The sequence below is a fragment of the Bos javanicus genome, chromosome 7, assembly GCF_032452875.1.
Source record: "Bos javanicus breed banteng chromosome 7, ARS-OSU_banteng_1.0, whole genome shotgun sequence".
Lineage (NCBI taxonomy): Eukaryota > Metazoa > Chordata > Mammalia > Artiodactyla > Bovidae > Bos > Bos javanicus.
Genome location: NC_083874.1, coordinates 36,229,586 through 36,252,670, shown reverse-complemented (window position 1 = coordinate 36,252,670; position 23,085 = coordinate 36,229,586). Strand labels below are relative to the sequence as shown.

The 23,085-nt window shown below is 37.9% G+C and overlaps 1 long non-coding RNA gene across 1 annotated transcript in view; it reads left to right on the top strand.

The window, feature by feature from the left end:
* Nucleotides 1-20,812, top strand: part of LOC133251997 (uncharacterized) — a 110,418-nt gene extending 89,606 nt beyond the window's left edge. The window contains exon 3 of the long non-coding RNA XR_009737789.1: nucleotides 20,726-20,812. This is a non-coding gene — a long non-coding RNA (uncharacterized LOC133251997). The remainder of the gene's footprint in view (nucleotides 1-20,725) is intronic.
* Nucleotides 20,813-23,085: the final 2,273 nt, after the last annotated feature.

The window sequence follows — 23,085 nt, the reverse complement described above, 5'->3', positions numbered from 1 at the left end:
GGAATCCCTGGATACTGCTGCCAAACATACAAAACAGCCTCCACAACAAAGAATTCAAAGAATTACCCAGCCCCAAAGATATATACTATTAAGAAATTCCCAATGAAGTGAACTCTAAAGTCATTTCCAAATATTAGACTCAATGACTGCACATTTTTTAGAGGATTTTAAAGGTGAACATTTTAATATCATAATTTACACATAAACAATTTTTAAAGAAGCTACACAAGCTTAGATTTTTAACTTATCCTCTGCCCCCTGATGTTAGTTCCATCCACATCCAAATTTGTTTAAAATGACTCTTGGTAACCCTTGAATATTGTTTGTGCCTGTTATGCCCATGATTTTTGATTTGCTTGTGACTTCTTAAGTCTTTGTTTAGACTTTTTTTTTTTTTAATGTTTATTTACTGGTTTTATAAAGTCTGCCTCCTCCCTTCAAGTGTCTCTACATTTACCATACATGTTTCCTCCCGAAGCACTTCCCATCATGGTCATTCTTTAATCTTCATTACATTGTGGAGATGGTACCAGGCTAGGAATGAGGACACCTTATTCTGTGGCTAACTAGTATGAATGGTCTGCTGCTGGGCAAGTTACACAACCTTCATGCCCTTCTATGAAATAACAACATAAGTCATTCACATCTCAAAGTCCTTCCAATGCTGACATTTTACAGGGAGCCGGAAGAAAAACATTTATTGGACATTTACAACATTCAAAGCACTTCATTTGTTTAATCTTTTAATCCTCATAACAAACCTGTGAGATTGGTATTATTGCACCCACTTTTAATTAATGAGGAAGCATGCTCAAAGGGATTATGTGAGTTGCCCTATAGCACAGAGTTAAATAATGTTGAGCTTTGATCTAAAGAAAGAGTTCAAGCATTTTCTCTTCCAGGAAATCTTCCTTGATCCCCTGGTCTGTCCCAAATTCCCATTCTTATACTGTTTCTGCATTTATCACATTAAACTGAAATTAACTGTATACAGTCTGATAATTCTCAGAATACCAGTTCCAAAGGGGAAGCGACCACCCCTTACTCTTCTTTTTATCTCAGCATCAGGAGTGACCACACAAATGATTCTTTTTTTTTTTTTTTAAGCTGAACTAAACCCATTATATACTTCTCCAAGGTAACATTGGCTGAGACAAACATGTCAATTCAATAAGCTGTAATGTTCATATCAGTATATTTTCAACATTTCCTACTCTCCAACTGATACTTGTCCCTTGAAAAATATGTTTTTATTTGATTATCTTTTTTCTCTCCTAAATCAGCTTTTTCTCCATGCACTATTTGAATTCTCTTCTTCCTTTGCAATGTTACTGTCGGATAACTTCCTTCATGTAGTTCTGTTTGTACCCTTTCAATAGTCAAGCAACACCTGGGATGGGAAGGAAACTTGGCTTAGAGAAGCCCCTGCCCTGCAAGGTCTGTGAGTATCTTTGTAGCTGCATCTATTGTTACCTTTCCTTCCTAGCTTACTCATTATGCTTAAAAATCTTTTTGAAAAGGAGTAAAATATGATGTATGAATACTCAATTTAAGCCAGGGCTGGGTGGGTCCACTGGTTAATTGTAGGTTAAAGCTTCAGCCCCCTTTCCGTGTCTTTCTTTTCCATTTAAAGGCAGAAATTTAAGATAAAGAGAAACTGATGTTGACCCCCAAGAAGGTGACCTAGCTTTTGCTGATACACACAAGCTGAAAGATCACATTGCTGTTTTTCTGAGTTTCAAACAATAAAAACACCGTTCTAGGGATTACATTTTTAGACGGTATTTTAAGTAGCAGTAACTGAACAAAAAATCAAACTGATAGGCTTTTAAAATGGAAAATAAAATAAAACCCAGGGTATCTATAATCAGTCATTGTAAGGATCTTAAATTCCAAGACTGCTGCATGCTAAGAAGTGCCTTTTTCAACCCTTGTAGGTGGTTACAATGAAGCTCATTAATTTTATAAACCAGTGCTCCATCTCTGACCAGAAACAAAATGACTTCCTAGGACTCTTCCCTTTTACCAAGCTGAATTTTAATATATAAGAACAAGGGATGTTTGCTTGTAATAAAGCGCAAAGTTTTGGGGGACATATATATACCCCCAGAGATAGAAAACCATCACAGATAATCTGGAAAACTGATGACCTCAAGAACATGGAGATTTTGACTCCACTTCCTGAGTCTACTTAATTTAGAGACAACTTGAGTGATAACTGACTAAAATAAAAGTGGCCTTGTAAGCTGTTGGGTTTGCCAATACTGATGGCTTTCAAAAGGGGCTGGTGCACTGGGACGACCTAGAGGGATGGTATGGGGAGGGAGGAGGCAGGAGGGTTCAGGATGGGGAACACATGTATACCTGTGGCGGATTCATTTCGATATTTGGCAAAACCCATACAATATTGTGAAGTTTAAAAATAAAATTTAAAAAAAATAAAAAATAAATAAAAAACAAAACAAAACAACAACAAAAAAACCAAGAGAGTTTCATAGTACAGGAGGCTGTTATAATATAAACAGGGATAAATCTGTTGATCTCAGTTAAAGCCAAGCCAGACCTGGACAAGTATACAATTACTTTTACTTACTGTTATAATTTCCTCTGGGGTGCACTGTCTCTGCCTGAGTAACCATAATAGGGCCCCAGCTCTCTGACATTACAGGCAACAACATGGCCACTGAGTGTGAGTGAAAATATTCAAGCTGATCACTGCAAATACTAAGAAACACTAGCTGTTCACAAAAATGTTGACTCCCCTTAAGTTCTAATTGTTTTTGGCTCATCTTGATATTTTGAAATATACTTAAAATAATATTCCACTTCCCTCAAATATGTTTTTATCATTCTTTTCATCCAAAACATGGGTCCTTTTTGAGAAAACAACTTTTATTGTCAAATTGCTAATTCCCATTTATGATCTATAGTATGAAGAATTCTACACAACCACAGAAAGTACTTTCTTCAAGGAAACAGTGACCCAAACACAGCAAATACTTTTTATGATCAGTTCATTCGTTCTTTCAGCAAAACCTTTGACTGGTGTCTGTATGACTCAGGATCTTTTTAATTAGTAGGTTGGTTGGTTAAATTGCTCATAAAAGCCAGGAGTTCAGTCCTGCTTTTATGGTGAATAATGTGATTTGTTTCAATTAAAAAACAAATATGATGAGTGACAAATTTATAAAAAGTAGTTGATATTATAGGATATAGATATACTTTAGCCCTCATTTATTTAGCCTTAGTGTAAAATGGGTCAAAAATGAAAAGCAGAGTGGTAAGGTGTATGGACAAAACCACTCGTTTGACTGCTCTTGCAGACATGTCATTGTAGGCCTCCTCCAAGGATAACATCCAGGCAGCACCACCTCTCACCACCGCCCTGAGACACGCCAGGAAATGCAAGGACACATGGCTGGATCATTCATACCTGTGAATCCTTGACTTTGTTTTCCCTGGAGGATGCCTGTGCTGGTGCTCTATTTTTACTACATTATTGTTTTGAAATTTTCAGCAGCATGGTCACAGGCCATATGTGAAGTACAAACAGAATTTATTACTCAGTTTGTCAGTCTCTATATTTAAAGGGTTTATAGCATGTCAGAATTTCTGGAAACAGCCTCTTGTATAATTAGTTGCCTCATTCTTCAGAGCTAATGGGATGAGTTGGAAGCCAGAGTGAGGTTGTTTATGAAAAATATTTCCTCCCCAGTACTCTGTCAGAATCTGTCCCTCTCATCAGTGTAATTGTCAGGGTAATTTTTGTCAGGTCTTTCATAAAAAAGGAAAAATATTAAGGGCAATATGGAGGAAACAACCAGATCCTAATTGGCTTAAGGTACATGGATACATTCCTCTCATTTTTATTACTGGGGAGAAGATCGGAACCAAGTGAGGATGAGAAGAAAAATAAAAATTTTCATCTAATTTCTTTTAAAATTGTGCAATAAATTGATGTCACTAATACGATAATTGGGAATTTTACATAATTGAACTGAATGATGACTTCACTAATCCCATTCTGTAAGACAGAATTCTATTTTGGATGAACATTCTTGATTGCTTTCTTCCAGGTAAGACCCATCCATCTCATTCCCAGAGGCCATTGTTTATAATAAAATTGAAACAATTTTATGAAGCTGATTACACTTAAACTCACCCTCTTTCTCGGGTCTCTTTTATGATTTCCCTTTGATAGAAAATATAGTCAGAGCTTCAAAGAGTAGCCTAGGGAAGAAAGAAAATTATCTAGGAAAATGTGTGGTATAAACTAGGGAAGTCATCAGACCTCAGTCAATTAAGTTTGAAACACAAAATTAAGAGTCAAAATTGCTTCCTCCTGTGGTTGGTCCTAAACTAAACATACATCTCTCCCTAAGAATGTTAAATTACTTGAAAATACTATTGAAAAGGTCGTGATATAAGTTAAAGGTTTTACTGCCACAAGTTGAGCATGTGTCCTGCTCTGTGCAGGGGTGCATATTACCTGTTACCTTCCTCAACCCCCACCAGTCCAAGTGTCAGCTATTTGTGATTTCTTATGAACCTCCTTTGTCTTTCCTCTTGTGAGGGAAAACTCCACTTTTCTTCTCAATGAGCTTCTGGTTTCCTCAAAGCATCCATCCCATCAGGTTGCACCTTGGCTCTGCGTACATGCCTGTTAAATCACTTCAGTTGTGTCCGACTCTTTGTGACTCCATGGACTGTAGCCCACCATGCTCCTCTGTCCATGGGATTCTCCAGGCAAGAATACTGGAGTGAGTAGCCATTGCCTTCTCCAGGGAATCTTCCTGACCCAGGGACCGAACCTGTGTCTCTTACGTCTCCTGAATTGGCAGGGGGTTCTTTACCTGGGAAGCACCACCTTGGCTTTGGGAGTGAGTCTTCAACTATTCCATTGTGCCTTTTTGCCTTGAAATCACCGCCTGTGCCATGGACCATGGTTAGGTGGAGATCCTGAGAATGCTGCTGCTTTCTGCTCAAAGGAGGATACAGCAAAGGGCTCGGGGCTCCTGCCACCAGAACTGGGCTTTGCTTCTGAGCTCTGGCTCTATGCATGATAAGAATGTACTGGTACCTCACCTAACAACCCCACCAATGATACCTTGTTATAGATGATGCACTTTTTCTGCTGCAGATGATGTAAAATTGGTAGAATTGGTCTCTTGGAGTCTTGGAGCCTCTTTGCATATGGGAGTGTGTGGCTGTGTGTGTACCTGCCTGGAGGTGTGTATATGTAAGTGTATGTGTGTATGTGTGTGCGTCCGTGAACATGAGAGGGAATCAGTCTTCTGCTAATCACCTATCATTTTATGTGTTGTCCCTTTCAGGGTTATAACAATTCTATTTCTCTTTTCTTGATATTTATAAATGATGTCTTCAGGGGATCCAAAGATGATCACTAGCTGACTGACTTCTTTGTAGAACAGGTTGAGTCCATACATGGAGCTCTTCTGATTCATAGGCCTTGTGAACTGTAGCCACCAAACTAAATCACAAGCATCTTGTATTGTCTCTAGACTATTAAAAGTGTGGTCCGTGGACAGACTCTAGACTGTGAATTGAGATTACAGTTTCATGGTAAGATGGGGATCCTAGACCATGTAAATAAGCACACTGCTTCTTTCATTGGGAAGATTTTTCTACTGGGAAGAAAAATGTCAATTGAACTGAACAAAATGCTTAGAGATACAGTTGACTTACATTCTCTCACAAGCTCCTTGTAATATCAGGGACTGGTAACAAAGAATTTCAGGGCCAGCCCTTTGTGTAGCTCTCTGCTAAGAGAACATTCTTATAGCTTGAAAATCATTTATCTCATAAGGGAAGCCAGACCAGTGTTGAGTTTTTACCTTCCCTCCTTAGTTATTAATAAATCCTTTCATCCACACCACAGACCTTCTCAGCTTTCCAGGTACCTAAGAATATCAGCCAAATCATAGGCTCTTAATCTTTGGAGGTCCTCAAACATTTCTCATTATTTCTCCCTGAAGCAAGACCTCTTCTGAATTGGCAGCTTAACATTTAATGTCTTTAAAACCATTAAATCCTATGAAAGAGTCAAAGGACAGAATAAAAAGATTTTATATATAGAGGAACAATTGGTTATATTAATAAATTTATGTGTTCCCTTTTCTCTTTCCTGTTCCCAAAATATTGTCAAGAAATTACTAAATTACAAGTATTGTAAAACCCACTTAAAATTTCTCATCTCAGCTTGAGTTTATAAATTACTGAAACATATGACATTTATTATTTTTGTATGCATTGCATTATTTTATCATGATTAAGAAAAAAACACCTGAGTTACGATGGACTCAAGGTAAATCTAACACCCAGCATGATTAAAAGAGAACAGGGTTTGTGGGCTATGACTATATTAAATGTAAAGCAGAATGTGCATGCATATTTTACAGCTCCTTGTCTTCAATATCTTGCCATCTTGAATTTTGTAACAAGATAACTCTATGGCTAAAATTTTTATATGAACAGGCAGACATTCAGTCACATAAAATTCATTATTCTGAGCTAAATAAATAAAAATGCAAAGAGAATGATCCTCCAGTTTATTTCTCTATAAAGTATGAAAGCCTGGTAGTGTATTAAGTATAAAATCCCATTACTATGGTGGTTATTAGATTTATCATTTTTAAATGAATCCATTCTTTTGTACTCCTGAAGTCAGATCAGTGACTCTGGATTTTTGATTTGCATCACTCTTTGGAAGAGATGGAAAGGGATTCATCATCAGCTCATCTTTTACTGTTCAGTCTTTGTCTATGCATTACACGAGCTACTGAAGAGCACGGTAAGAATAGGATCCTTGAGACTAATTTGAGTTGCTAGCAGGAGTCAGTTTGTATAACCTTCAAACGATCTAATTTTTGAACTGGAAGCACCATGTCAAGTCTCTCTGACTTCAGGTGAATGGAAATGACCTACTTTCCCTCACACTGACCTAGCACAGTGTGTTCAATGCAGGTAATATTGATGGCTGTGGCTGAAAGAAAGGCCACAGGGTTTCATAGCTAGCTTTAATGAAAAACTTTCTTGTCCCCTACCCTCATCCTTTTGTATAAGAGTACAAAATACAATAATTTACTTTCTCAAAGTACCTTCATTGCCAGAAATTTCTCATCTTTTAGGTATAGCTTATATGTCATTTTTCTTCCCAAATATTTCTTCCCTGACTAATCTATGTAAAATTGCCCACCTGCTTATTTCTTATACCTCAACTACTATTTCCTTCAGGGGAGTTATTCAAATGTTTACTTTTGTTTATTTATTTATTTATTGTGTGTCTCTTTTTGAATAATAAGAACTCCATGAGGGCAGTGGCAGTGAGCATGCCTTTTTTTTTTTTTTTCCCCCAAACTTTAGTCTCAGGGCTTAACAGTGTCTGGTAGGTGAACCGCTCTAATACATTTGAAAACTTGATGAATATCTTCTATATGTGTGATGTTGTCCCTTTGATTACTTGATAATGTGAGAAATAGTGTCAGAATATTTAAAGAGATGGCTGAAGGGGAATGGCAAATGCATTTGAAAATCCTGTGTTCCTCTTGTCACGTGTTAGAATAGCAGCAGCTGCGTAACTTCTTTCTTTCCTCTAAGTAATATCGAACTGGAGGTTTAGCTGGAGATGTGTCTCTGAATCTTTAAATCAATAGATATACATTTTTGGCATTTGTTCATTTGTCACTTCCTAAAGAGCAGCAGATCACCGAGAAGCTAAAAATTTATGTTCACTCTACCTCCAATATATGTAAATAAGATAATTCTAAGGCAATGTCTGTTTTCAAAAATATGTTGTTTCTTTCTTTCAGCATACATAATTTAAAAAGGTGACTTTGTTCAAAGGTATGAAATAGTTCATATAGTAAGTTTTTTACTTGAGTTCAGTGGAACTTTTTTATGGACTCTGTGGAAGAGGGAGAAGGAGAGGGTGGGGAGATTTGGGAGAATGGCATTGAAACATGTATAATATTATGTATGAAACGAGTCACCAGTCCAGATTCAATGCACGATACTGGATGCTTGGGGCTGGTGCACTGGGACAACCCAGAGGGAGGGTATGGGGAGGGAGGAGGGAGGAGGGTTCAGGATGGGGAGCACGGATATACCTGTGGTGGATTCATTTTGATGTTTGGCAAAACTAATACAATATTGTAAAGTTTAAAAATAAAATAAAATTTAAAAACAAAGTAAAATTAGGTGCTTATTCAACTTCACCTTCAGGAGTACACACTGCAATCTTCCTTAAAGTTCATGCAAGAAAGACCAATACAGTTAAGACCTCAAATGGAGAAAGCATAATTTTGTCAATTAGATGGCAAAAATAAAATAGTAAACATTTTTAAAGTCAGTCTAGTTTCTTAAGGAATTTTATCAAGAGCCAGTGAACATTTTGGGGAAAGAGCGCAGCCATAGGTCATCGGTTGTTTCAAAATACTATTGGGAAACCTCAACAATAAGCTATCCCAGAACTAGCTTGTGATTTGTTTTAGGCTTGATTCACCTTCTGATGCTATATAGGAAAAAAAAAAAAAAAAAGTCGTGAGAGATGCTATTAAAGGTGAGAATAGTAGAGATCAAGACGAAATTCAGATTGGATCAAAGTGTCCTTGAGGGCTGATGCTAAGCTGGGCCTTTGTGGTAATGGCATTTCAAATTGCCTCTATTGCTTTAAAGCATGGCTCAGGTGGTAAACAGTTTGCAATGCCGAAGACCCAAATTGGAACCCTGGGTTAGGAAGGTCCCCTGCAGAAGGAAATGGCAACCCACTTCAGAGTTCTTGTCTGGAAAATCCGACTGATGGAAGAGCCTGGTAAGCTACAGTCCATGGGGTCAAAAGAGTTGGACGCAACTGAGTAATGCTATTGTTTCAAAAATTACATAGACAAATTGGTGAAACGATTATAACATTTTCCTAATTGATTGATACATTTGGCACCATTCCAGCCAGGCTTTTTCATAGAACTTGGCAAGCTGATTCTAAAATTTATATGAAAATACCAAGGAACTATAATAAGTAAAATAATCTTGATAAAGAAGAATGAAGTTTGAGGACTCACACTGATTCATCATAAAACTTTGCCATCAAGAGGGTATGGTACTGACAAAAGAGAGGACACATAAATTAATAGAAGAGAATAGAGAGTTCAGGAATAGATCTACACCTGTGGTGGATTCATTTTGATATTTGGCAAAACTAATACAATTTGTAAAGTTTAAAAATAAAATTTAAAAAAAAGAAACTTAAAAATAGACTAGGAGAATATCTCTGTGAATTTCAAAAAATTTACAACTTCTCATCAAAATACACAATTGAGAAAATGATTTGGCTTTTGAACTGTGGTGTTGGAGAAGACTCTTGAGAGTCCCTTGGACTGCAAAGAGATCCAACCAGTCCATTCTGAAGATCAGCCCTGGGATTTCTTTGGAAGGACTGATGCTAAAGCTGAAACTCCAGTACTTTGGCCACCTCATGCGAAGAGTTGACTCATTGGAAAAGACTCTGATGCTGGGAGGGATTGGGGGCAAGAGGAGAAGGGGACGACAGAGGATGAGATGGCTGGATGGCATCACTGACTCGATGGACGTGAGTCTGAGTGAACTCCGGGAGTTGGTAATGGACAGGGAGGCCTGGCGTGCTGAGATTCATGGGGTCGCAAAGAGTCGGACACGACTGAGTGACTGATCTGATCTGATCTGACAGGCTAAAAGAAAATATTAATAAAGCAATGCTGAAAATGATTAGTGTTCAGATATACTAAAAATACCTACAGTTGAATAATAAAAGGGTAAACAACCCAATTAAAAATGAGCAGATAAGTTGAATTTCACTAGCGGTATGTGCAAATGATCAATAAGCATGTAAAAACATTCATCTTCATTAATCTTAATTTTCAAGGAAATGCAAATTAAATCCATGATGAGACACTGCTGCATACTCATCAAGTAGCTAAAGTTAAAAAGACTGACCACAATAAATAGTGGAGAGGATGTGAAGAAAGTGGATCCCTTTGTTGTTGGTGAGAGTGAAAAATATTACAAACAGCTTTGCAAAATGATCTGCGTTATCTTATAAAAGATATAAGATAGCATTTCAAATGACCTCTGAATATATATCTACCTTATCACCTAACAATTCTAAAGTATTTTTCTAAGAGAGATGAAAGCATATATTCACAAAACAAATTCAACAAGGACATTCATAGAAGTTTTATTCATCGCAATCAAAATCTGTAAACAGCTCAGGAGTTCATCAATGGCTGATATATTCATTGAATGGAACGTGACTCAGTAGGAAAGAAGAGTGAATTAATACAGGGAAAAATATGACTGAAACTAAAAAACATTATGCTGAGAGAAAGTCATACATAACAAATGGCATGCTGTATGTTTCCACCTATATGAAATTCTACTATCAGCCAAACTAACCTTGGTGAGAAAAGAAATGTGATTGCCTCTGTTTGGTGGTGCAGGGAGTGAGGCTGCGCTTTACTTGGAAGGAGCACGATGGAAGTTTCGCTGATGATTAATACTGGAGTGAGTTGAGTTACTTAGGCATCAGTTCAGTTCAGTCGCTCAGTCGTGTCCAACTCTTTGTGACCCCATGGACTGCAGCATGCCAGGCGTCCCTGTCCATCACCAGCTCCCAAAGTTTACTCAAACTCGTGCCCATTGAGTTGGTGATGCCATCCAACCATCTCATCCTCTGTCGTCCCCTTCTCTTCCCGCCTTCAATCTTTCCCAGCATCAGGGTCTTTTCAAATGAGTTAGCTCTTCTCATCAGGTGGCCAAAGTATTGGAGTTTCAGTTTCAGCATCATTCCTTCCAATGAATATTCAGGACTCAGTTCCTTTAGGATGGACTGGTTGGATCTCCTTGCAGCCCAAGGGACTCTCAGGCATCTTCTCCAACACCACAGTTTCAACACCACAGTTTAAAAGCATCAGTTCTTTGGTGCTCAGCTTTCTTTATAGTCCAACTCTCACATCCATACATGACTACTGGAAAAACCATAGCCTTGACTAGACAGACCTTTGTTGGTATATTTATTTGTAAACACTTACTCAATATTTTCTTTATAATGTATATGCAATGATATGTAAAAATATTACCTAAACAAAAACAAAATGTACATAAGAATTTAATTTTCTGTGAAATAATTTCTTAAAAAAATTTTTATTTTAGTATAGTTTATCTACAATGTCATGTTAGTTTCAGGTGTACAGCAAAGAAAATCAGTTATATAGACATAACTCTTTTTTTTAAAGATTCTTTTCCCATATAGCCTATTGCAGAGTATTGAGTAGAGTTCTCTGTGCTATACAGTAAGTGTTTATTAGTTATTTATTTTATACATAGTGGTGTGTATATGTCAATTCCAATTTCCCAATTTATTCCTCCTCCCCCCTTATCCCCTGGTAACTAAAGTTTGTTTTCTACATCTGTGACTCTAATTATGTTTTGTAAATAAGTTCATTTGTACCTTTTTTTTTTTTTTAGAATCCACATATAATTTATATCATATAACATTTGTCTTTTTGTGTCTGACATACTTCACTCAGAATGACAATCTCTAGGTCCATCCATGTGTCTTCAAATGACCTTATATACATGTGTATTCCATTGTGTGTATATACATATATGTGTATTCCATGTGTGTGTATATATAGATATACACAAACACCACATCTTTTCTTCTTTATCCATTCCTCTATTACAATAGCCATGTCCTGGCTATTGTAAATAGTGTTGTGATGAACATTGGAGTGCTTGTTTCTTTTCGAATTCTGTTTTTCTCTGTGTATATGCCCAGGAGTGGGATTGCTGTGTCATATGGTAGTTCTGTTTTTAGTTTTACAAGGAATCTCTATACTCTTGTCCATAGTGGCTGTAACAAGTTACATTTCCACAACAGTGTAGAGGAGTCTTATTTGTCTACACCCTATTCAGCATTATTGTTTGCATATTTTTGGGTGATGGTCATTTTGATCACTGTGAGGTGATACCTCATTGTAGTTTTGATTGCATTTCTCTGATAATTAGTGATAGTGATCTCTTTGGCCATTTGTCTCTCTTTGGAGAAATGTCTACTTAGATCTTCTGCTCAGTTTTTGATTTTTTTTAAAAATTGAGCTCCATGAGCTGTTTGTATATTTTGGAGATTAATCCCTTGTCAATTGCTTCATTTGCAAGTATTTTCTGTCACTCTTAGGGTTGTCTATAAAGTAATATTTCTTAATCTGGGCCCAATGGGAGCCTTAGATGAGCTCTAGTATATCTCTAAGCACTTTGAAATAATATGGACATGGTTGGAGGGCAGGGGGGAAGGAGAAGGGGGGATGTATGGACAGAGTAACATGGAAACATACATTGCCGTATGTAAAATAGATAGCCAATGGGAATTTGCAAATGATTCATGGAACTCAAACCTGGGCTCTGTAACAACCTAGAGAGGTGGGATGGAGAGGGAAGTGGGAGGGAGGTTGGAGAGGGAAGTGGGAGGGAGTTTCAAGAGGGAGAGAACATATGTATACCTGTGGCTGATTCGTGCTAATGTTTGGCAGAAACCAACACAATACTGTAATGAAATTATCCTTCAATTAAAGAATAAATATTAAAAATATGTGAACTTTGGAAACAAGATTCAGTTTGTCCTGTTTTAATGGGAAGTTCCACCATTTGTGACCTCCTCCACAAATTTAAAGGAACAACTATAGAATTCTCTTTCAGATTAATGAAATGTTCCTCAAATTTATTTTGAGGATAAAGTAGTATTAAATATTAAATGGGGATTTATTCAGAAATTTTTTAGTATCATACTTCAGATTTTTAAAAAAATTTTATTGTGATGGTTTATTCATCATTTAACCAGTTCTGACAGATTTCCCAATTTAAATTCTCAAGGTGGTGCTACTGAATACATATTCTCTTATTTTTAGGTCTATTCTGCAAGCCAAAGAAATTAAATAATATTGTATATATTTATAGGTAATGCTCAAAGACTCAAAATTGGGCTGCTCAAGGTCAGTTTCAAAACAAAAATTAGTTGCCCAGGCTGATGTTATTACTTATTGGAATGTTTTATTAGACTATATTGCCCACCCATTGTCATTTGTAATTAATCAACTTTATTTTTGAGTTGTGATTCTTAATGATAACTAGTAAGTTTCTCTTTTCATGGAAAATCAAGCATGCATATGTATTTTATGCATTTTGCATTTGGGAAGAGTCATTAAGACAGCAGTTAATATTAAGTAATGATTCCAAAAATAGTTTGTACTGCTAAACCTTGTTTAAAATGATGATGTTTTATAATTAAGAAAGTATATTAGATTTGTGAGAATTCTTTGCTAACCTTCCTGCCAGTTGGTGTCTAAATGTCAGTGGCCTTTTGAGATCCATTGATGTACTAATATAACAAAATTTAAAAATATATAGACATGTTATTTCAGTTTTAAATGTAGGTGCCAAATGTATGACCTCACATTGGCCAAAAAGAAAAAAAAATATCACTTGAACATTTAGAATAGGCCTAATAACTAAGCAGATCACAAACATTCTCTCTATATTTTATAAAATACATACTATTTATGTATCAAAGGTAGCGAAATTGATCTGCTCAGAGAATGTGCAAAAAAGATCCCTGCCCATTATTTGCAATGGTTACTGGTATGAAATATTTCATTCCAGTAAATTGTGTTTAATAATAGCATTTAACTGAATCTCTTGCCTACACATCTGATTAGTGTCCAAATACTGTATTGCTTCTGATAAAGGATGAATTTAGGTAGATTCCATATTCCATTTCACATTATATTAATACCATGACCATCAATTTCAGAGAGTGCCTTATTTAATCTTAATAGTAATATGATTTTAAAGGTCAGCTTGAGCTATGCCCGTAAAATTGTTATAGAACAAGAAATGTTATAGGACAAAAAAATGGTTTGACTAAGTTAGATTTTCATTTACTTTTTAAAAGTAAAACTTTTAATTATGTAAAACTGCATCACTCTGTTCTTTTGTTTTGTGCCTAGCTGAATTACTTGCTCTTGAAACCCCAGCTGACTTTAACAACTAGTCTATAGAAAGGTTGTAAAATGAATGGCATAGGATTGATTCATTAGTAGTGAAATATTAAGCATAATACCTTCACAAAATGGTACAGATACTGGAGTAAAAATCCTCAGGAAATAAATCTAATACGGTCACTGACTTCCCAATGGTGGTGGATTCCCTTCTTCTGTGTCTTTCCAACCTCTTTTACAAAATTTTGATGGTTTCATGAAAAAAATTATATCTTGACTGTCATAATTAAGGTTACAGCTTTCCTTCATAGTTTTCTATGTGAAGTCAGCTAATCTGCATCTTTCTGACTTGAAATCTTTTCCCCAGTATTTAAATTCTTCCATATTTGCCATAGTTCTAGTGCCTGGAAACATGTTAAAAATAGTCTGCATAGTAGAAAAGGTAACTCCATTAGTTTATGAAGATAATATGTGTAAAGTTTAGATTCAGGCAAAGAAAACTGGTTCACAATACTGCTTCTAACAGTAACAGTGGTTTCAATCCATAAAAGTTCAAGCAAGAATCTCTTGAACTAGGATCTCTGAAGCAAGCTGTTAACACCACTTACCATGAGAAAGACTATATTGCTTTTTTTTTTCTTTCTTTTAAAATATATATTAAGATATCATGACAACTTGAACTGGTAATACAAATTTCTTAAAAATAATTAGTTTTTAGAAAAAGGCAGTTTATTTCTAGCTTCAGTTGTTTGTTATATATTTTTAGTAGGGTCACATTAGCACATTGTAAAACTACTCTAGGCGGAAAGGAGACAGCTGGAATTCTTAAAGACTTTTTGGCATTTTTTAATGTTTCTTTTTGTTGAGATTAATAGGTAGTTAGGAGTCTATACAAAGCAATTTCAATCGGATCACTGGTATGCATACATTTCAGCAGCCGAGATATGGGAAAAGTGAACATTTCCACATAGCATTCTATTGCTATAATAAAACTTAGAACTCTGTAATCCAATTATCAGCCTAAAATTTTTCACTCCCATTGGCAAACTTGTTTCTCTATTTTCTTTTTTCATCTTGTAACTGGAGATATTTTAATGTAATTGGCCTTTATATCTGCTGTAGTTATAGTAATACTATGCCCAGATGCCGTCTCGAAAAAGTGCCTAATCATGTCTGTCGCTCCATTCCCAAATATTTTCTTCCCTTTAAGTTAGGTGTGGAGTTGGGAGATATCTCAGATAATGTTTGTATTCAGTCTACTTGGGCACTTTGGATAACTTTGTTGGCAGGTGTTAATTTATCATGCTTTTTATTTTGGAAGAGCTAGAGATTAGCTCTGTAAAGTTGGACACTATGATGGGTTAGTTTTAATGTTAGAGCAGCTCGTCCTCTTGAACTACTATTGTCATTTGTCATGAAAAGAATGGTCTGTGATATCAATTAGAGGAAGGGAATCTAAACTCTGGAAAAGATGTTACTGTTTAGTTATATTTATTTATATCGTGTGTGTGTGTGTGTGTGTGTGTGTGTGCATATACATTCATAGTGGCATATGTGGCATAGGCAGCTTAGGCTGAAGTTGTTAGTTCATAGCAAGGTCAAGGTTGATTAAGATATTCAGTACTTAATTGTGTCCAGGCTGGAAGCACAAATTTTGGTCTTTGTTAATGTATTTGTTTTTCATTAATTCAAGCAATTGCTATTGAATACTTATCATGTATTATCCATTTGCTAGTTACTTGTAATCAAAGGATGAATACCTAATTTCTTCTTTAAGCTGCTTCCAATAGAGAAGGAAAGAGTCTGAACCTTTGCATCTTATGTGTTACATTATGGGGATGCTATCATACCAGCATGAACAAGACGCTTTTGGAATATAAGAAATATGTACTGAGCTAAAACTGGAGACTCACAGAGATCATGTTAAGCATTGATTATAATTTATTTTAAGCCTGACAGTTACAACATATGTCAAAAGAACAACACATGTCACATTTAAGACCCTGAAGTAATAGAGAAGCCTGTAGAGTAGAATGATAGAGAAATGAGTCAAAGATGGTACTTACGAGAAGTTCCATGCAGGGCTGGATGACACAGGGCCTGATATCCTAAAGCTTAGGGCGGTCTCTGAAGGAGTTCCAGGATGTCTGGCTCTAGGTCAGTGATCACACCATCATGATTATCTTGGTCGTGAAGATCTTTTTTGTACAGTTCTTCTGTGTATTCTTGCCACCTCTTCTTAATATCTTCTGCTTCTGTTAGGTCCATATCATTTCTGTCCTTTATCGAGCCCATCTTTGCATGAAATGTTCCCTTGGTATCTCTAATTTTCTTGACGAGATCCCTAGTCTTTGCCATTCTGTTGTTTTCCTCTATTTCTTTGCATTGATCGCTGAAGAAGGCTTTCTTATCTCTTCTTGCTATTCTTTGGAACTCTGCATTCAGATGCTTATATCTTTCCTTTTCTCCTTTGCTTTTTGCTTCTCTTCTTTTCACAGCTATTTGTAAGGCCTCCCCAGAGCCATTTTGCTTTTTTGCATTTCTTTTCCATGGGGATGGTCTTGATCCCTGTGTCCTGTACAATGTCACAAACCTCAGTCCATAGTTCATCAGGCACTCTATCTATCAGATCTAGTCCCTTAGATCTATTTCTCACTTCCACTGTATAATCATAAGGGATTTGATTTAGGTCATACCTGAATGGTCTAGTGGTTTTCCCTACTTTCTTCAATTTAAGTCTGAATTTGTCAATAAGGAGTTCATGGTCTGAGCCACAGTCAGTTCCTGGTCTTGTTTTTGCTGACTGTATAGAGCTTCTCCATCTTTGGCTGCAGAGAATATAATCAATCTGATTTTGGTGTTGACCATCTGGTGATGTCCATGTGTAGAGTCTTCTCTTGTGTTGTTGGAAGAGGGTATTTGCTATGACCAGTGCATTTTCTCGGCAAAACTCTATTAGTCTTTGCCCTGCTTCATTCTGTATTCCAAGGCCAAATTTGCCTGTTACTCCAGGTGTTTCTTGACTTCCTACTTTTGCATTCCAGTCCCCTATAACGAAAAGGACATCTTTTTTGGGTGTTAGTTCTAAAAGATCTTGAAGGTCTTCATAGAACCATTCAACTTCAGCTTCTTCAGCATTACTGCTTAGGACATAGACTTGGATTACTGTGATATTGAATGGTTTGCCTTGGAAGCGAACAGAGATCATTCTGTTTTTGAGATTGCATCCAAGTACTGCATTTCAGACTCTTTTGTTGACCGTGATGGCTACTCCATTTCTTCTGAGGGATTCCTGCCCACAGTAGTCATCTGAGTTAAATTCACCCATTCCAGTCCATTTCAGTTTGCTGATTCCTAGAATGTCGACGTTCACTCTTGCCATCTCTTGTTTGACCACTTCCAATTTGCCTTGATTCATGGACCTGATATTCCAGGTTCCTATGCAATATTGCTCTTTACAGCATCGGACCTTGCTTCTATCACCAGTCACATCCACAGCTGGGTATTGTTTTTGCTTTGGCTTGATCCCTTCATTCTTTCTGGAGTGATTTCTCCACTGATCTCCAGTAGCATATTGGGCACCTACTGACCTGAGGAGTTCCTCTTTCAGCATCCTATCATTTTGCCTTTTCATACTGTTCATGGGGTTCTCAAGGTAAGAATACTGAAGTGGTTTGCCATTCCCTTCTCCAGATAATCACAATGGTGTGATCATTGACCTAGAGCCAGACATCCTGGAATGTGAAGTCAAGTGGGTCTTAGAAAGCATCACAATGAACAAAGCTAGTGGAGGTGATGGAATTCCAGTTGAGCTATTTCAAATCCTGAAAGATGATGCTGTGAAAGTGCTGCACTCAATATGCCAGCAAATTTGGAAAACTCAGCAGTGGCCACAGGACTGGAAAAGGTCAGTTTTCATTCCAATCCCAAAGAAAGGCAATGCCAAAGAATGCTCAAACTACTGCACAATTGCACTCATCTCACATGCGAGTAAAGTAATGCTCAAAATTCTCCAAGCCAGGCTTCAGCAATACATGAACTGTGAATTTCCAGTTGTTCAAGCTGGTTTTAGGAAAGGCAGAGAAGCCAAAGACCAAATTGCCAGCATCCACTGGATCATGGAAAAAGGAAGAGAGTTCCAGAAAAACATCTATTTCTGCCTTATTGACTATGCCAAAGCCTTTGACTGTGTGGATGACAATAAACCGTGGAAAATTCTGAAAGAGATGGGAATACCAGACCACCAGAGCTGCCTCTTGGGAAATTTGCATGCAGGTCAGGAAGCAACAGTTAAACCTGGACGTGAAACAACAGACTGGTTCCAAATAGGAAAAGGAGTACGTCAAAGCTGTATATTGTCACCCTGCTTATTTAACTTATATGCAGAGTACATCGTGAGAAATGCTGGGCTGGAAGAAGCACAAGTTGGAATCAAGATTGCCAGGAGAAATATCAATAACCTCAGATATGCAGATGACACCACCCTTATGGCAGAAAGTGAAGAGGAACTCAAAAGCCTCTTGATGAAAGTGAAAGAGGAAAGTGAAAAAGTTGGCTTAAAGCTCAACATTCAGAAAACGAAGATCATGGCATCTGGTCCCATCACTTCATGGGAAATAGATGGGGAAACAGTGGAAACAGTGACAGACTTTATTTTTTTGGGCTCCAAAATCACTGCAGATGGTGACTGCAGCCATGAAATTAAAAGATGCTTACTCCTTGGAAGAAAAGTTATGACCAAACTAGATAGCATATTCAAAAGCAGAGACATTACTTTGCCAACAAAGGTCCATCTATAGTCAAGGCTATGGTTTTTCCAGTGGTCATGTATGGATGTGAGAGTTGGACTGTGAAGAAAGCTGAGCACCGAAGAATTAATGCTTTTGAACTGTGGTGTTGGAGAAGACTCTTGAGAGTCCCTTAGACTGCAAAGAGATCCAACCAGTCCATTCTGAAGGAGATCAGCCCTGGGATTTGTTTGGAGGGAATGATGCTGAAGCTGAAGCTCCAGTACTTTGGCCACCTTATGGGAAGAGTTGACTCATTGGAAAAGACCCTGATGCTGGGAGGCATTGGGGGCAGGAGCAGAAGGGGACGACAAAGGATGAGATGGCTGGATGGCATCACTGACTCAATGGACATGAGTCTGAGTGACTTCTGGGTGTTGGTGATGGACAGGGAGGCCTGGCGTGCTGTGATTCATGGTGTTGCAAAGAGTTGGACACGACTGAGTGACTGAACTGAACTGAAGGAGTTAATGTAGCTGTGACTAGATTTGCCTTTTAGAATGACCCCACTAGCTGAAAGGTATAGAAGGGATTCAATACAGATAGAATTAGAGATTTGGAGGCCATTTTGAAAGTTGCTTTATAGCCTAAGGAAGGACTAAGTGAGCAGGGATAGTGATGGAGATGAGTTGCTTTAAGAAATAACTATTTGGTGGAATTGATGCTTTTGAACTGTGGTGTTGGAGAAGACTCTTGAGAGTCCCTTGAACAGCAAAGAGATCAAACCAATCCATCCTAAAGGAAATCAGTCCTGAATATTCATTGGAAGGTCTGATGCTGAAGCTGAAACTCCTATACTTTGGCCCTGAGGTGAAGAGCTGACTCGTTGGAAAAGACCCTGATGCTGGGAAAGATTGAAAGCAGGAGGAGAAGGGGATGACAGAGGATGAGATGGTTGGATGGCATCACTGATGCGATGGACATGAGTTTGAGCAAGCTCCAGGAGTTGGTGTTGGCCAGTGAAGCCTGGTGTGCTGCAGTCCATGGGGTCACAAAGAGTCAGACACAGCTGAGCAACTGAACTGAACTGAGAATTGATAGTAGTTGTTAACTAAATGAGGCCTCCAAGGTGGCGCTAGTGGTAAAGAACCTGCCTGCCAATGCAGGAGATGTAAGTGATGCAGGTTCGATCCCTGGGTTGGGAAGATTCCTTGGAGGAGGAAATGGCAACCCACTCCAGTATTCTTGCCTGGAGAATCTCATGGACAGGGGAGCCTGGCAGACTACAGTCCATGGGGTCGCAAAGAATCAGACATGAGCTGAAGCGACTTAGCATGCACACACATTAACTAACTGAATATGAAGGGTAAGCTACAGAGGGAAGCAAAGGGTGATGTTCAGATTTCTCTCCTAGACATACTACCAGTTACCCAGAAAGAATACAGGATACTTGCGATGGCGTTGGGAAGAGAGAGCTCTACTATGGTAGGACATTTCAGGATTCTGCAAAAACAGATTAACCAAAGTTAGTCTCTTGAAAATGGAAGTCGAATTATTTGAAGAGATTCAATTAAGGGGATAATAAAAAATGCAAAACATTGTACAGATATGCTGCTGCTGCTAAGTCGCTTCAGTCGTGTCTGACTCTGTGCAACCCCATAGACGGCAGCCCACCAGGTTCCCCCATCCCTGGGATTCTCCAGGCAAGAACACTGGAGTGGGTTGTCATTTCCTTCTCCAATGCATGAAAGTGAAAAGTGAAAGTGTAGTTACTCAGTCATGTCCGACTCTATCAACCCCATGGACTGCACCTACCAGGCTCCTCTGTCCATGGGATTTTCCAAGCAAAAGTACTGGAGTGGGGTGCCATTGCCTTCTCCGAGATGTGCTGCTAGCTCATGAATATACTCTCTTTCTTTCTACCCTTAAACACTTTCTCTGTCTTTATCACAGGACAGAAATACAGAAGGACACAGAAAGGACAGGATTGACAGGAGGACAGGACAGGACACAGCTGGACAATGGGCATCTGTCCAGCAAAGGTAAGATAGCAGTGGTTTCACTCTCCAGAGAGAAGACTTCTAATCCAGGTGTTGCTGAATATTTACTTATTGGCTTTGGCTGATTTGACATTTCTAGTTTCACTTTACATCAGTAATGACCTACTTGATCTCTGTGGATCCTTATAGCTCTTCTATTTTCTTTCTTTCTTTTTAAAATATTTATGTATATATTTATCCATTTGGCTATGCCAGGTGTTAGCTGCCACTTTCAGGATCTTTGATAATCCTCGCAGTGTGTGTGGTCTTTTTAGTTGTGGGATGCAGGATCATTATTTGTGGCATGCACACTCTTAGTTACTGCTTGTGGGATCTAGTTCCCTGGCCAGGGATTGAATCTAGGCCTCCTCCATTGGGAACCCAGAGTCTTAGCCACTGGACCCCCAGGGAAGTCCTTCCATTTCCTTATTATGGGAGGAAAAGGTGGAATAAATGAAAAAGCCTAGTAGAACCTGGGGAAAGACAAAGAACTGCTGAGCTAGGGCTATGCTATATGCTTCCAGTAATTTAAAGCAGGAAAAAAAACACACCACCAACCACCACCACCATTTAATTATAAGTCTACCTAATACATGGGTTAAGGATAGAGAGAGAATTTGGGGACCTGAGGACAGAGTGATAGAGCTTGTAAAGAAAGTGAGCGTGGTGGCAGGTAATAATTGTCAGTTTTATCATTTTGCCTGCATCAGAGACGGTAAGGTTCAGAGTCTTTGAATCATTAATTCCTTCAAGGTGACAGTGCCAACTTTGTAAATGTTATGGAAAATATCTACATCTCCTAGTTATTTCCCATGATCTAAAGTATAAATTTGCTGGAATTCAGATATTTCCAGATGACTCATATCAGCATACTTTGGTTTTAATGAGAATTTTTTTTTTTTGACTCCAAGTAGAGAAGTCAAAGTTACAATAGCTGAATAAGATAAAGGGAGCTTGTGTTGCTGAGTACACTGTGAGCAGTCAACACACTAGGCCAGAACTCTGTGTTTCTCTCACACTAAGAAAATGAAAGTGGGGTATAAATCAGCAGTCTTAATGTTTTGCTCCACTGTGCGTAGATGGTTTCTCTAACTGCAGCCATTCCGTCTACAGTCCAGTTAACACAATCAGGGGAAACAAGACCACAGTGTACCCCTTTCTTTCATGGTGACCCCAGAAATTGCACTCACTGCTTCTGTGTTATTACCACTTCCAACCTGTTGGCCAAACCTTGGTCACATGGCAACCCTGGGCTCTAAAGAAATTGGACAAGGTCGTCTTTTTCTTTTTCACATTTCAAACATTTTAATCATCTTTTCAGCCTTTACTCTATACACTCACATGTTTCTATTCACTCACATGTCCTCTTCAGCCCTTCTGTTACTGAGTCCAGGTTCACTTTGCTCGCTGCACAATAGGTCAGTGAATCTGAGAGATGAGGTGTTGAGGCAAAGAAAAGGATTCAGAAAGCAGCTGACCAAGAACATGGGAGGCTAGCACCTCAAAATAATCGTCTTCTCAGGGTCTGGATGCCAGGTTGTTTATAGATCAGAAATGGTGGGAGGTGAGGAAACCAAGTGAAAAAACCATTAGTCTTGCAAACATCTCCTAGAATGGCAAGCCTCAGGCAGGGGATGTGTTCATTTCTTCCTTCCTGCCATTTACAGGTGGACAAGGCTCTGAACAAAGGCACTTGACTTTAACAGTCAGGCAGAGGGGCAGGATTCTCTGAGGCAGGCCATTGTGTATGATTATAATAACAAAAGCAATGAAAAACAAGTGAAAGAAACAGTTCCAACATGGAGTCAGAATTGCCTTCTTCTCTGCAACATTTCCTTTAGGGTAAATCAGGCCCATGTTTTAGATTCATGCCATGTTTTTGTAATTGCTTTTTATAACTTCTACTATTTACACAGTCAACATCTTTCTATGTCATTAACATTCTGTTACCACATTTAAAGGATAGCTAGTTGTCCACTTAACTGAAGTTCCATAGTTTGTATAAAAATCATTTTCCATGTTGAAGTTTTTTCCAATTTTTCAATATTATAAACAATATGCAATGATTGTTCCCATAGCTAAATCTTTGCCCCTTATCCATGGTTATTTCTTTAGACCCAAGTTCTAGAATTTGAGTGTCTGGGTATAAAGGAGTATATACTCTTGAGGTTAAGACATGTTTTTTTATTGGAATTGTTGTTGTTTTTTTTTAATTGGAATGGTCATATGTCTGCTAAAGTTTTGAGATGCTATTATTAAAGGAGAAAGAAGAGA